A 15,185-nucleotide genomic window follows, 5' to 3' on the forward strand; every position below is an offset into this window, starting at 1 on the left:
CCTAGAGGAGAATGGAGGAGAGGAGATTGTGGAGAGGCCATTACCCCGGAAGGTGATATCTCTGTGTCTCCAGCAAGTGCATGCACTGTATAGCAAAACAAACAAACAAACAAACAAACAAACAAAAAACAAGAACAAAACCAAAAACTTGCTGGCTCCCAAGTTATTATTTTTTTTATAATTAAGCAAACATTAATTATAGAGCCAGGGCATATGGTTACGTTATATTTTCATTCATAGGCACCCCGGAAAGTGATATCTCTGTGTCTCCAGCAAGTGCATGCACTGTATAGCAAAACAAACAAACAAACAAACAAACAAACAAAAAACAAGAACAAAACCAAAAACTTGCTGGCTCCCAAGTTATTATTTTTTTTATAATTAAGCAAACATTAATTATAGAGCCAGGGCATATGGTTACGTTATATTTTCATTCATAGGCAGTTTTGTTATTACTAGTTATTTCTTTCACTCTTATAGAACTTTCATACAAGGATTTTTAGATTTTATTCAAAACACATGTAACACTGGATATTTTGGGAGTTCTTATTTCACTGTATGAATGTCCATATATGTAAGAGATTTATTTTTACTTGTCACCTGTCTATACTTCCAGCAGCTTCATTCTCCTGGCTGTGCTAGTCTTCCAACTTATCCCATATCCCTCTCTAGATTGCCCTTAAATTATATCCTTAATGAATCCATTTGTTGAGGTCCATTTTGTTTTCTTTCTGTTTTTAATGTCTGAGTTTAGTTACAGAACAGTATTCCATAACTTCTTAAGGAAATGTCACTCCACAAGCAAATTTTTGCAAAGTATGTTGTACTTCATCAGTGTAGAGAAAATGTTTTTAAAATTTCTGAAATCGAGATCAATTTTTGCAACTGGTGGTGTTTCATAATTACTGTTAGCCAGGTAGTAGAATTGGCACAGTGGTCATTGTTAGTGCATGCACTGAACTTTCTCTAAAAGCCATCTGTTGATGCTCTCTTATAAAATAAGAAAATACCAGCATCAAAATTTACCTAGTAGGTGAGAGTGGTTTTGTGGCATCACGATTATCTTCCTGTCACAGAGAACAATATTGTACAGAAAACCAATGACATTGATTTTTCTGAGACAAGAATGATCCAGGAGAATTGCATCTTGAATGTGAAGAAATATGGGGACCAGTTGGTGGCATGGTGGTTAAGGCACTGGATTCCCACATGGTTGACCATGATTTGTGTCCTAGACCTAGTGGCTTGAAAACCTCACCAGGTTCATGTGTATGCATGCCTAAAAATCCTAAGAGGAGAATGGAAGAGAAAGGTTTATGGCATGGCCATGCCCCTAGGAGGGGTGATCTCTCATTTTCCTTCTTACTGTCTCTGTATTTTTAGTGAGTGCATGCACTCTCTGGCAAATACCTCAGAATAAAAGATGTGAAGGAATTTTAGTAATAATCTAACCCTTTTAGATTTGGCCATATTATGCTAGAGAAACTAATAGTCTTCAAAATGCTCTAGATTACTACAATAACCTATTATTTATTTACTTGTTAAAAACATTTCCCTCAGGAACCAGCAGTTAGCGTAATGGCTATGTCACCAGACTCCCACATAGTCGACCGCGGTTCGCGTCCCAGACCTGATGGCTTAAAACTCACACCGGGCGCGTGTGCATGTGTGCCTTAGAGCCTGAGAGCAGAATGGAGGAGAAGGGATTGTGGCATGACCATCCCCCCTGGGGGGTGATTTCTCGCTTTCTGTCTCTCTGTCTCTCTCTGTCTGTCTGGTGAGCACACATGCCCTATAGCGAAAACCTTTCCAAAAAAAAATATATATATATATTATTTTTTCTCTGTTTACCTATTACAAAGATTCTTCTGGAACTTTGAGGCTGTTCTTATCTTGTGATTTCATTTTTTATTATGTATTTTTTATTTTGTAATTTCTTTTCCTTTAATTGTTGTTCATGTTTATGGTGTACCACATAGCTTTTCTTTCCTTTTTTAAATTTACATTTCATCATTGTACACCTTTATAGTGCACAATTCAAAGTATGCATGCAATACATGATGCCATTTTCAACAGAGAATGTATATATTGAGTGTGTTTGGACATTTATACTACCACCACCACGTTCAAGAAACTAAACCCATCTATATAGAGATTATCCTTTTCAAAGGGCCAAAAGTGGCTCACCCAGCATGAATTTTAAGCCTCTGGAACTTAAACTATGGTCAGCCATGTGGGAGTCCAGAGACTAACCCACTATACCATCTTCTGGTTCATGGACACAGCTTCTTTAATCTCCTCAACATCATAGTGACATTTATTCAGTTGAAAGGCTTCATTGCCTTTTCCTTCTTATGTGCTTTCTCCAATCTATGGTTTCTTGTTTGGAGTGAAGGAATAAATAGCTGTTTTTCTCAATTCTGCAAAGGCATTAACACATCTTTATTTCTCTTCTCCTATCTGCATACAATTCAGTCTATTCTTTATCAAGTCAATTCATTCTGATAATTTTGCAGAAACATCATGGATAACAATCAAAGCTCATGACTATTTTATTCAAAATGTATTTCACTTCTTGTGGTAGACTACGTAGTAATTTTAGGGAATGTTTTGTAACTGCACAACATAGATTGTCATTTTTCCAGCCCATCATAATTGGTTTTTTCACCACTCACTGCCAAGCCACGTATTTTAGTCTCTCCATTCTGTGGTTCCACTTTTATTCTAAGTTTACATGGATCAGGATAGTTGTAACAGGGTGCAGTAACAGGATTTCAGTGTTCTAACACAACAAGTTTACTTCTCACTCATGTAAGCGCTTTTGCAAGTCTAGTTCATTTTCCCAGGGATATTGTGTAGTGACTCAACGGCCTAAGTACCTCAAACCTGGGCCTCCTACACTGCTGTGTGATGTTTCTTCTCTTCGGGAGAGAGAGAAACTGGAGAATCAGCTATGAGCTTATCACTGCTGAAGTTCAGAAATTACACAGTTCACATCTTTTCCATTTTTTCATTCCATCTCTCTATAGGCACGGTGATCACTGCATGGGCATGAGGATTCCAGTCTTCCACACACCACCCGGAAATGGAGGGGCAGCTGGAGCTGGTGGATGTTTTCAGGATCTACCACTAAAACAAATTTATTTGTCATATATTGTTTTTAAAAGAGAAAAATCTACATCTAAATAAGATGAAGAGATTAGCCAATAAGTATAAAATACACATGTTGGGACCAACAGGTGACATGGTGGTTAAGGGTGCTGGACTCCCTCGTGGTCGACTATGGTTTGAGTTTCAGACCTGTTGGCTTGCTTTCTCACACTCTCTCTCTCTGTCCCTCTCTGATCAAATTAAAATAAGTAAATAAATAAATAAAGTTCAATGTAAAAAAAAAGCATGTTATTTAACACTAACCCATGAGTCATAGTTTTCTTAGTGTTTATTATGTTTTCAAAATCCATAAAAATGGTGTGTGATAACCAATGGCATCATAGCTTTGATGAAGTATAGTACAGTTATATGTGTAGATAGTAATATTTATAATCTACATTCTCCAAAATCTTATGAGTATTAAAGTTGTGCTTTTTATTTTAAATGCTTTAAAATAAATATTTATTAAATTTTATTTATCATTATTATTTCTTAATATGACTAGAGAGAGACATGGAGAGAGAGAGTGAGAGGGAAAGTGAGAAAGCAAGCTGCCAGGTTCAGGAATTGAACCATAGTTGGCCATGTGGGAGACTGGCACTTCAACCACCATGCCACCTGCTGGCTTCCAAAGTTGTGCTTTTATAAAAAACAGGGAAAAATTAGACTCTTTTTTAAGTATTAGAAGAGTCTTAGGACTATTTCTTGAAAATGCATATTACCAAAAAAAGTATGGATTTCAAAATATTTTTATACCAAAATAAACTCACATTTTGATTGATTTATTTATTTTACCAGATGGTGCATACACTGACCAGAAACAAAAAGCTGAGAAAGAATAAAAGAGAGAGAGAAAGAAGGCACCCCTTGATGGAATTTGGGATTTGGGGAATGCACATATACTTAGCTTGGCATATTTTCCAAACCACTGTGTCTAGAATTTGAATCACACAGTTGGCCATATGGGATCTAATTTCTTTAACTACCAGGTCACAGGACTGTCCCTAAACTTGTACTTTAATTTGACTTTTCCATGAACTTTCTGAAATTCTCTTGTATACTATTTTGTTCTGTCTTTGTTTTTACACTTTTAAAACTTTATGTAGAGGAGATCAGCAGATTGCATAATGGTTAGGTGCCTGGACTCCCATGCAGTTGACTGCTGTTCGAGTCCTGGACTCAATGGCTTAAAACTTACATCAGGTGCATGTGTGTGTGCACTCAAAATCCCAAGAGGAGAAGGGAGAAGAAGGGATTGGCCACTCCCCCCAACCCAGGGAGGAAATTTCTCACTTTCTGTCTGTCTCTCTCTTTCTCTCCAGTGAGCATATGTACCCTATAGCAAAAATTTCTCTTTAAATAAAAACAAAACAAAACAACAAAAAAACTTTATGTAGTAAAGATTTACTTTTCCCAGTACTAATTCTGTTACTACACTTAGATAATTTTTTAATTACAAGTAGCAAGAAACCACTATTTAAAAAAAATAATTAATTAAAAACAGAATGTATATTGCCCATTTAATAAAGAATTTTTCCAGTCACGTTTCATCCTCTAGAGCAGAAATTTTGAACATTTCAGCTGTTTAGGCATATAAAGTTGCAGTGGGTTTTGCAACTATGCAAAGTAGAAAATTTTCAAAACAAATAACTTGTTTGATTTCTTTAGCAGTGAATGATTGTAATATATACTCCACAAATGTAAGGAATCACTGACATTTACATATTTTTTATGCAGTAGACAGTAAGATATGCAATGTAAAATAATATTTCTATTAATGCTAACATTGATAGCAATACTTTTAGAATTGTCTACAATAAAGTCATAAGAAAAGAAATTAATTTGGATTTTTAAAGATGTTATAGAGGGACCAGCAGGTGACATGGTGTTTAACATGCTGGACATGCCCACATGGCTGACCACAGTTCAAGTCCTGGAACTGGTAGCTTGCTTTCTCACTTTCTTTCTCTCTTTCTGTCTCTCTCTGGTCAAATTAAAATCCATGAGTGAATAAATAAAATTAAATAAAGTCATTCTTTAAAAAAAAAGATGTGATAGGGCCATAAGAAGAAAATATATGCCATCAGAATATCCTGATCCACTATTTTAAAAAGATGGCTGAATATGAGTCTAAATTATTTTAGTATTTTTCATGCTTGTTTGTATAGCAGAATTCCCTAAGATATTCTCAGAGAAATCAAATTAAATGAATTTCAACCCAAAGCAATAAAACTGGAATTTGTAGGACTGGCAGAGAGCCACCATGTGTATGCTTCCACAGTAATAGACATGGCTGGTGTTCAGTATTACCCATGCTGTACAGACAACCCAAGACCTCAACAATAAAATAGCATTTTCTTTTCATGAAACTACCCCGTGTTTGAATATTTTCTTGTATTTTTGACCTGCATTTTAGTTACTTAAAGGCCATACGTTTTAATGTTCTCCTCTGTTAAATAGGTAGTGACAATTTCTACCTCACAGAAGTTGTTCTGAATTTTGGTCAAATTGGCATTACTTTCCAATGTTGTCTTTGACACACAGAGAAGATATCTGGAACCATGTTCACCAGAATCCACTTCTCTGTATATTATTATTATTTAGAATGCCAGTGTGACAAATTTATGTAAAAGGCTTGCAAGAGGAATTTGGAATAAATTATGTGATGCCCAAGAGGTGGCCGTGGTTAGTTATGTGCACAGATACAAGCTTCATGGAGCCTGGAATTGCTTATTTCCCTGTTTTGCAGCTGGTGGTGGAGCTAGGTGGAGATTTGTGCGGATTGTAGTAGTTTTCTTGCCCTCATAGTTCAGGTTAAGGCTCTGTGTCCAAACTACGTTGTCTTTCTTATGGTCGCTATTTTGGCCTTTGCTGGTGACTTTCCTGACCGTTGCTTCCCCACCTCCTTATTTTTCTCATGTACACACTAATTCTGTTTGAATTCTTTTGTTCCATTTTTCTAACTGAACCTAGACAAAGAGAACACGATGGGGAAATTTAAAAAGATAGTAAGTACAATATATACCACTGGCATTTGCATCGAAGCTCTCTGTCTTAAATTCCAGTGTATCCATCATGATGTTTTCCTGGGACACATTGCTAAAAGAGAGAAATCAATGAATAATCTCAAGTTCCTTCACTATTTAGCCTGGGATACAGGTCTTAATATTACATTAGCTTCTTAGAAAAATCCACATAATGGATTGCCTCGCTGACTAGTTGTAATATTGAAACACCCTCTAGATACATGTTTAATGCTTAAAAAGATAATTAAGCTAAAAATCAAGCTAAGTCTGTACCCCAAGGCCTGAAGGATGGATAACTATAATCGTAACAAGAGCTAACAGAGTTCACTCTATTTTGTATTGTTCTTTTTTATTATTGAAGCCAATAACATTCAGATTTGATCAAATCTTCATCTGGTTTTATTTCTAGATTAGCCCTTATGACCAATGCTAAAGTTTTCCAGATACTACAGAATAAAATATGAAAATGAAATATTCACTCTGTACCCAGAAGAGTTGTTATCACCCGAATCTAGACAGCTCTCAAATATTCAAATTGTTATATATTTCTTTTTTTCACCTACTGCCTTCTTTTGATTTGTTTAAATCTGGTTTTACTTTCTTTTCTTCCTTTCTTTCTTTCTTTCTTTCTTTCTTTCTTTCTTTCTTTCTTTTTTTATGGAGACGTTTTTGGACTAGAGCGTATGTGCTTGCCAGAAAGACAGAGACAGAGAGGAATCACCCCCCACAGGGGATAGCCAGGCTGCAATCCCTTCTCCTTCACTCTCCTCTTGGGATCTGGGACACACATGCACACACACCTTGCGTGAGTTTAAGCCACCAGGTCTGGGACTCAAATTGCCATCGATTATGTGGGAGTCCAACAACATAACCATTATGCCAACTGCTGGTCCCTTTACTTTCTACTTTTGAAAGATTGAGAGCAAAGTAGAAAAAAATTGTTTGATTTCTTAAATACTATAGTACAGAGCATTGTGTTGCTGTATTAGCAGCTAAAATAAATGTATCAATTTAATCGTTGGAACTGTTTTCAACTCAGTTTCAACCTCTGCCTCAAGAAAATAAAAGCCAAATTCTGAAGTCCAGTATGTGGTATTTGCAAAGAAGGGCAGCGCTGGTGGGCTCTGATGCCATACTTTTTCTGAGAACTTCCTCAGCCATATTTCAGGACATAAATTTCAGGAATTTGGATTGGAGAAAAATGTATATCTGTAAATAAAAAATTAGAGTTTTCTGTGCTTTTTTTTTTTTGAGAGATTTTCACTGTAGGGCGCGTGCGCTCGCCAGACAGACAGAGAGAGACATAGAGACAGAAAGCGAGAAATCACCCCCCAGGGGGGATGGTCACGCCGCAATCCCTTCTCCTCCATTCTCCTCTTGGGATCTTGGGCACGCACGCACACGCGCCCGACGTGAGTTTTAAGCCACTGGGTCCGGGACACCAACCGCGTCGACTACGTGGGAGTCCAGCGACATAGCCATTATGCTAACTGCTGGTTCCCGAGTTTTCTGTGCTTTTCATGACTTCTCCCAATATGAGATGGGAAGACGTGTTATCCTCCTAATTTTAAATCAGGAGATCAGTGTTTTCAGAAGAAACAAAGAATTAGAAGGTCTCACAAAGTTTTAGAGACAGTGTCCTATGCTATACCTCACTCTTGAGAAACCAAGAGGTTCCAACTTGATTGTGTAGTTTTCCTGAGGTGGAAAACTACACAATCAAGTTGCAGACTGCAACATCAAAGACTGTATATTTTTACAGCTTTTGTTGGGGTAAATAGTGTGGGCAACCAATAATTCCTGTGAGTGAAAAAGAGTCAGAATGGGACGATTGATAACGCTTCTCAACAGGACCAGCTGGACAGGCAGACTGATGTCAAATTCTTACAGCCTGTAGACATAGCTGCTTAGGACTAGCCAGACCTGTATTCTTTCAGATCAAGGAATCTACAAATGAAAAATGCTAGGGAACCAGCAGTTAGCGTAATGGCTGTGTCGCTGGACTCCCACGTAGTCGACCGCGGTTTGCGTCCCGGACCCAGTGGCTTAAAGCTCACGCCGGGCGCGCATGCGTGCGTGCCCAAGATCCCAAGAGGAGAATGGAGGAGAAGGGATTGCGGCGTGACCATCCCCCCTGGGGGGTGATTTCTCACTTTCTGTCTCTATGTCTCTCTCTGTCTGTCTGGCAAGCGCACGCGCCCTATAGTGAAAAACCTCTACAAAAAAAAAATGCTAGTGTTTGGGGCTAACAGCTCTAAAGACAGCTCAAATGTACAACATAGGTAAAAGGATCAGCTTTAAACTTTTGACAATTCTGGTAGTACAATGCCGGTAACAATGAACTAATAAATTCTCTTCACCCTCCTCCTTTGTCTGCATATCTCTACATCTTTGAAGAAGATGGAAATATTTATTTTACTTATGGTAAGATACATTCTCAGAAAAAATGTATACATATTATATATATATTACGTATATGTATATGTGTGTGCATGTGTGTGTGTGTGTGTGTGTGTATTAAGTTCCTCAAGTTGTATGTTTTAGTAAATGTAACTTACTGAACTTTAAGTATATCTCAAATATTGTTTCATATAAATACATGTACAGATCACAAAAGAATAAACTTATAAAAATAAATCTGCATAAAAGATAAACACTTAGTATTCTCATAAAAAGGCTTCTTATAAAAACTGAACAAATAAGACAAACATATCTATGTTGAAGAAGATCTTTATCATGGGAATTAGCTCATTTGATAATCAGGACCAAGAAATCTCATGATACACCATCTGTACACTGGAGAATCAAGAAAGCAAGTGGGAGGACCAGCAGGAGGCATGATAGTTAAGGCGTTGGACTCCCACGTGGCCAACCATGGTTTGAGTCCTGGAGCTGGCAGCTTGCTTTCTCACTTTCGCTCTCTCTCTCTCTCTGGTTAAATTAAAATAATAATAATACTAATTCAAAAACCAGAGTTAAATAAATAATTCTTAAAAGAGAAAACAAGTGATATAATTCATCTGAGTTTGAAGGACTGACCAAGAAACACCCAAGTCCAAGGACAGAAGATGGACATCTTAGCTCAAGGAGAGAGGATTCATTCATCATAGTCATTTTTTGTTTGTTTGTTTGTTTCCTATTTGGGTCCTTGAGAGATTAAATGATGCCTGCTCACAAGGATGAAGGCAGGTCTTCTTTACATGGTTTAATGATTCAAATGCTAATCTCTTTGGGTAATAATCTCATATCCTCACAGTTTTATCAACTATATGAGCATTCCTTAACCCAATACAGTCAATACATAAAATTACCAATCAAAATTTATTTTATAGATTTGTATCAATTATTTACTAATAGTTTATTTAGTTTCACACTGCTGCTCTGAGGAAAGAAAGGATGAGAAATATAAAGAGAATATCTGCTATCATAGGCCTTTGACATTTGTGGAAAGTTATATATCATTAAATATAATTAGGATTAATTACAATAAACATTATTATGAATGATCTCTAGTTGCTATGGGATGGGCTAGAATAGACAACCACTCTCTTTAGCGTGTGATAAATCTCTTCCCCAACAAATTATATTTACACTATGGCATGGAGCATGGGTAGTAGTAATCTCAGAGCAACATTTTCTATGGCCCTAGATGGAAGAGAAGAGTGATTCCGTGTAGAAGTTCATAAATCTCAACTGCTTACATTTCTGTGTGCAAGAGGGGATTAGAGGATTATGTGCTTGGAGAGGCTGTCTGGGGTAAGGTAGGCCGTGAAAAAGAATGATTAGATGTTACCCAAATTAGAAGCTTTAGAAAGGATTGACAACAAGCAGAACACTGATGTTGTAGAATTATTTCTATGACTGTAATGTGGAGGATGCAATGGAAGGAGATAAGAGGCCAGATATTACGTCTAGTCCGCAGTCCTTTCCCAGTAATATAAGTGAAGAATGATGATGTCTCGTAAAAGTCAGTATTTTATAAATGCATGCAGAATGAAGTATATTAATTATGCAGACATGAAAATGACACTAAAATTTGTAAAGTTGGTGTACCTAGAAGTGAGGGACAGGCAGACTCATAGACTTAAAAAATTTTGAATTTTAGATTAAGTGGATGGTGACAGTGTTCCTCAACAGATGAAAAACTAGGGGAAGAATGGGTGGGCAGGAGGAGAGGGGAGAGGAGGGAAGCAAATGGTTTTGGAGTGGTGGACAGTCCATGTTTGGATGGGCTGAGTTTTAAGTTGCATTGAAACTTCTGAACATTTACTAGATAATTAAGTGCTGAGAATTATTGCTCAGATGAAGAAGAAAAAGAGAGAAATACATTGGGAAAATTCAGAATCTATGTGCCGAGAAACTCAAGGAATAAGATCGTTTTGCAAAAGTTAGATTTGTAAACAATGACAAAGGCTTCCATGATAGTTAAGAACATATAAGTGGCAGATGGGGAGGTAATGGGAAGTTATAAATCTCAGGTGCAATGGAAATATGTAAATTTGAATATTTCAGAAACTTAGAAATGCTTAAATATTGATAAGAGATTGATAAACATGAATTTATCATCATGTCTGCAATCCTGGCTATGTGCTTTTCTCCAACAATGCTAGAAAGTCTGCAAGAAGATCAAGAGGAAACAAAAACCTGAGTGAAAATTGAGTGCTTTTGCCTAGAATGATAGGACAAAAACAGTAGATCATGGAAACTGAGAACATTGTCAAAGAGTCATGGAGAAATTGAGAACCAATACATTAGACAATGTTCTTGGTTGAAAACACCATAATGGAGGGGCCGGCAGGTGGCTGGATGGTTAAGGAGCTGGATTCCCACATGGCCAACAATGGTTCGAGTCCCAGGCCTGGTGGCTTGCTTTCTCACTTTCCCCCCCTCTCTCTTGCTTTCACTCTTGCTCTGTCCCGCTCTGGTCAAATTAAAATAAATAAATGAATAAAGTTAAATAAAATGATTATAAAAAAAAAAGAAAAAGAAAACACCATAATGGAATCAGATAGTAAATTTACTAAATGACATTTCAGATTTTATGGACTCTCTATGATTACTTGAATTCAGCATGGGCCAGGTTAGCAAGCCAGAAAAAGCAGATAGAATACCATAGGGAGTACCTCAGGGAAGTAACTACTACCATGCCATTTTTGCATCGAGCAGCTCATAAAATACATCATGGCTGTTCTACTTGAGTCAAGGGATTAGACAGTAGAAGTCTTGACCCTGCTGAATCTCAAAGCTTGGCATCCTAAATGCCCCCAAAAGGACGAATTCTGTAGGCCTCCACTGTGTCTGAATTACAGCCCTGCCTGTCTCTGATTTTACGTAGAAAGGAAAGTTTTGTCTACTATATTAAAGGTATAAATCATGACAGACATTACAGAAACCAAAGAGAAGAGTTAAAGAAACACGGGATAGAGGTTGGCAGGTGGTGTGGTGGTAAGGTGCTGGACTCCCACATGGTCGTGGCAGCCTGCTTTCTCATTTTCCTTTCTTCCTCTCTCTCTCTCTGTCTCTTTCTGGTCAAATTAAAATAATAATAATAATAATAATAATAATAATAACAACAAATGGAATTAAATAAATGAATGATTTTTAAAAACTGCTAGATACCCAATAGAAAACAAATTTCTATTCTGCATGCCCATGCCTATAGAAGTCTCTGAATTTACTTTGATTTCTTTTCAAAAAAATCAATAGGAACCATTACCTTCAGAGTAATGCATATATATACTCCTCTTCCTTCCCAGTGCTTGCCCGGGTAGGCTTCACTAGCACCAGCGACTGGAAGATACGCTGGTCCTGTGTTGTAGAAGGAGGCACAGATGCCACTAGGTTGACTCAGCTGTTTAAATACACATTTTTGAACAAAATATTTGCAGTGCAGTTGCCAAATTCCTCCTGACATTCACAATGATATTGAATTTGACTCAACTAAACAAGTGCAACATTATCGGGAAGAAAAGTTTCATCTAGCCTTTGTCTAGTTTAATGCTCTCTTTTAGCTTTTAACGCTTTTTTTTTTTTTTTTTTGGTTTCTAGTTTGAGCAAGTATTGGTGATTGAAGTTGTACAGCCATTAAATTCAAAAGGCATGCTACTACTATTTAAAGCATCTTCTAGCTTAATGCTAAATTGTCCTTAAAATAGTTCTAGTTGAAGCCTGCAAAAAGCTTTACAATGTGCTCAGTCTCTGTAGAACATTTTTCTTGAAGGTTGAAACTAAATTACTATGACAATATCTTCAATATTATTTAAATGAAGGCTGTAAAATCTCAAGGAATATATGCAAGTAGTTCCTGTATCTCTTGTTACATAATAACAATTAAATTGAAGTAGGATTTTTTTTAAATGGCAGACACAGCTCAAAGTAATTGTTTTAGGTAAGCATACAGAAACATATAATTAGAAAAAAAATGAGATGCCAATAGCACTTAATTTTCTATTATTTGTATCTATCTCCATTAAGTTAGTTAGAGAAGAATGTATCACCGCTTGTATGTAGGCATCTCTCAAATAGTTGCTCTGTTGCTAAAGCTTTATACACCTACTTTTTTTCAGAGAGAAAAAAGAGAGAGAGAGAGAAAGAAGGGTACTCTTAATAGGTTCTTATTCTACAATGAAAAAAGGTCTCTATGTTATTTAGAATACACCACTGAACGAAACAGCAAAGATCTTTGCTAGATAAAGCTTTATTTATTTATTTTTTACCTTAGAGGGTGTGTGTATATGAGAGAGAGACAGAGAGAGAGAGAGAGAGAGAGAGAGAGAGAGAATTCCCCAACAGAGTGTGGTCACATTGTTATTCTCTTTTTCTGAATCCTTCACCATTTCAGAATACCATGAGCATGTGGTTTTTGTTTGTTTAGGTTTTTGCTATAGAGTATGTGCACTTCCAGAGAGACGGGAGAGACGAAAAGAGAAAAATGAGAAGTCACCTCCCAGTAGAGACGGCCATGCCACAATCCCTTCTCCTCCATTCTTCTCTCAAAATTTTGAGGACACACAAATACACACACCTGGCGTGATTTTCAGTCTGGCAAGTCTGGGATTTAAACCACAGTTGTCAATATGGGGGTCCACAATTTTAACTACTATGCCGTCTGCTGGCCCCTGACATACGTTTCTTACGTCATCAGGGATGGAACTGGGGCCTTGGTCAGCCACTTAGAATCTGGCTTTTGGGGGGAAAAGGGAGAGGTAAGACACTTGTGGGACACAGATAAGGTTTATGATCTGTAGACAAGGATGTGTATGGTGGTCTCAATTGGGCTGGACTGAGGTGTATATCATGCTGGGTAAAGTCTCTTCACAATCTAAATGATGCATAGCAATTTAATGTATGAACAATAAAAAAATGTATAAATCAAAATAAAAAAAAAAAGAATCTGGCTTCCTCTCCTCACACTTAGCCACTGTGTACCAAGACTGCCCATGCTTGACTCAAAGTCCATCGATTGAATTGAAGTACGCCAAACAAAACCACACTATCAAAAAAACTTTGCAGCAACACCTAGGCTGCATTTAGATTGGCGTTTGGCCACATACCCGGACACCATTATCTAGCCAAGTTGACACACAAAGTTAACTATCACATGTGGAATATTAAGCTATGTGACTTTGAAGTTCACTTCTGACTTTGTGATTCTACATCTTATTGTAGAAAATAACACGAGGATTATGATTGTAGCTTGTTTTGGCTCTGCCTGCAAAATGCATGCCTACAAAATACCATTACCTTATGTCGGCCCCCCTAGCACAGTGATTAAGCCCTGTGCACTGGAAGTCAGAGCCCATGGGACTGACTGCAGTTCAAATCCTAGCTCTGGCAGCTTGAAAACCAAATGAACCTCTGGTGCCAAAATTCTGATGGGATGGAGTAAAAGGGGAGAAAGGATTGTGGATGATTATACCCCATTAGGGTGCTCTACTCCTGCCTCTCTCTCATTCTTTCTGATGAATGTATGTGCCCATTGCAGTTTAAAAAAAAAATCAATTACCTTTATTGACTGTAGTAAGGTACAAAATTAATCAAAATGGAAATCAAGAAAAATTTGTTAGTCATCTTTAATATTTTTTCTTATTTAAATAGTCCATTTGACCAATGGCTTTATTATTTTCTTTCAGTGGCTTTCTTTGTCAATTGTAATTTTGGGTTTACATGTAATTGAACAACTTTGTATGATACAGTATGGTTTTTCAAAGCATGTATACAGCATGTCACTTCTTTTTTTTTTTTTTTCAGTTTTTAGGTTTTGCTATAGAGTTTGGCGCTTGCCAGAGAAGACCAGAGGGAGGGGAAATGGGGAAATCACCCTCCAGGGGGGATGACCACATTGCTATCCTTTGCCTTCCATTCTCCTCTCAGGATTTTGGACACTCACGCATAAACACCTGGCATGATTTTCGAGCCTTGGGGTCTGGAACTCAAACCAAGTGCTTGGCCATGTGAGATCCAGCTGCCTTAAACTCCATGCCATCTCCTGGTCCTGTAGTCGCCTTTTCAATATTAATTATTATCTTATTTTGTGTACATTTGATAGTAGTTCTACTGGTCCTGTTCTTGTTTTTTGGAAGCATCTATTCAATTGTCAGAAACAGTCTTTGCTCTGCTGTGCTGCAGTGTTTCACAATCTGTTCTAGCTGCTTGACACCATGACTGTGCCTATTAATTGCTTTCTTCTTTTTCTTTATTTCTTCATTATTTTTAATTTAATTTTCTTTTAAACAATCACATTATTTAGCTTACAAAGTGAATATTTCAACATATTAACATTTCTCCCTAGTCCAGTTAACTAAAATACAAAATATCTTCAACAGAAATTGGCACGTTTCTTTGTCCCATTAACACTTTTCCTCTCCGTTTTTCTTCTAAGAAGAAAAATTGCTTTCTTCTGAAACTCCCCCCATCCCAATTCAGGTCCAGTATTTATAATTACCTTCTCAACTTCTAAGCCATGGAGTCCTCCAGTTTCCACCATAGAGGGTAAATATTCTGTATATA

General features: G+C 37.1%; 1 long non-coding RNA gene across 1 annotated transcript; it reads right to left on the reverse strand.

Moving 5' to 3' along the window:
• Positions 1–2,953: 2,953 nt before the first annotated feature.
• Positions 2,954–11,960, reverse strand: LOC114007383 (uncharacterized). The gene is made up of 3 exons (XR_003549022.1): positions 11,893–11,960; positions 6,176–6,249; positions 2,954–3,129 (listed from the first exon to the last, which is right to left on the reverse strand). It is a non-coding gene; the product is annotated as an uncharacterized LOC114007383 (long non-coding RNA).
• Between the last annotated feature and the right edge of the window lie 3,225 nt (positions 11,961–15,185).

Source organism: Tupaia chinensis, unplaced genomic scaffold, assembly GCF_000334495.1.
Source record: "Tupaia chinensis unplaced genomic scaffold, TupChi_1.0 Scaffold000162_1, whole genome shotgun sequence".
In the NCBI taxonomy this organism is placed as follows: domain Eukaryota; kingdom Metazoa; phylum Chordata; class Mammalia; order Scandentia; family Tupaiidae; genus Tupaia; species Tupaia belangeri.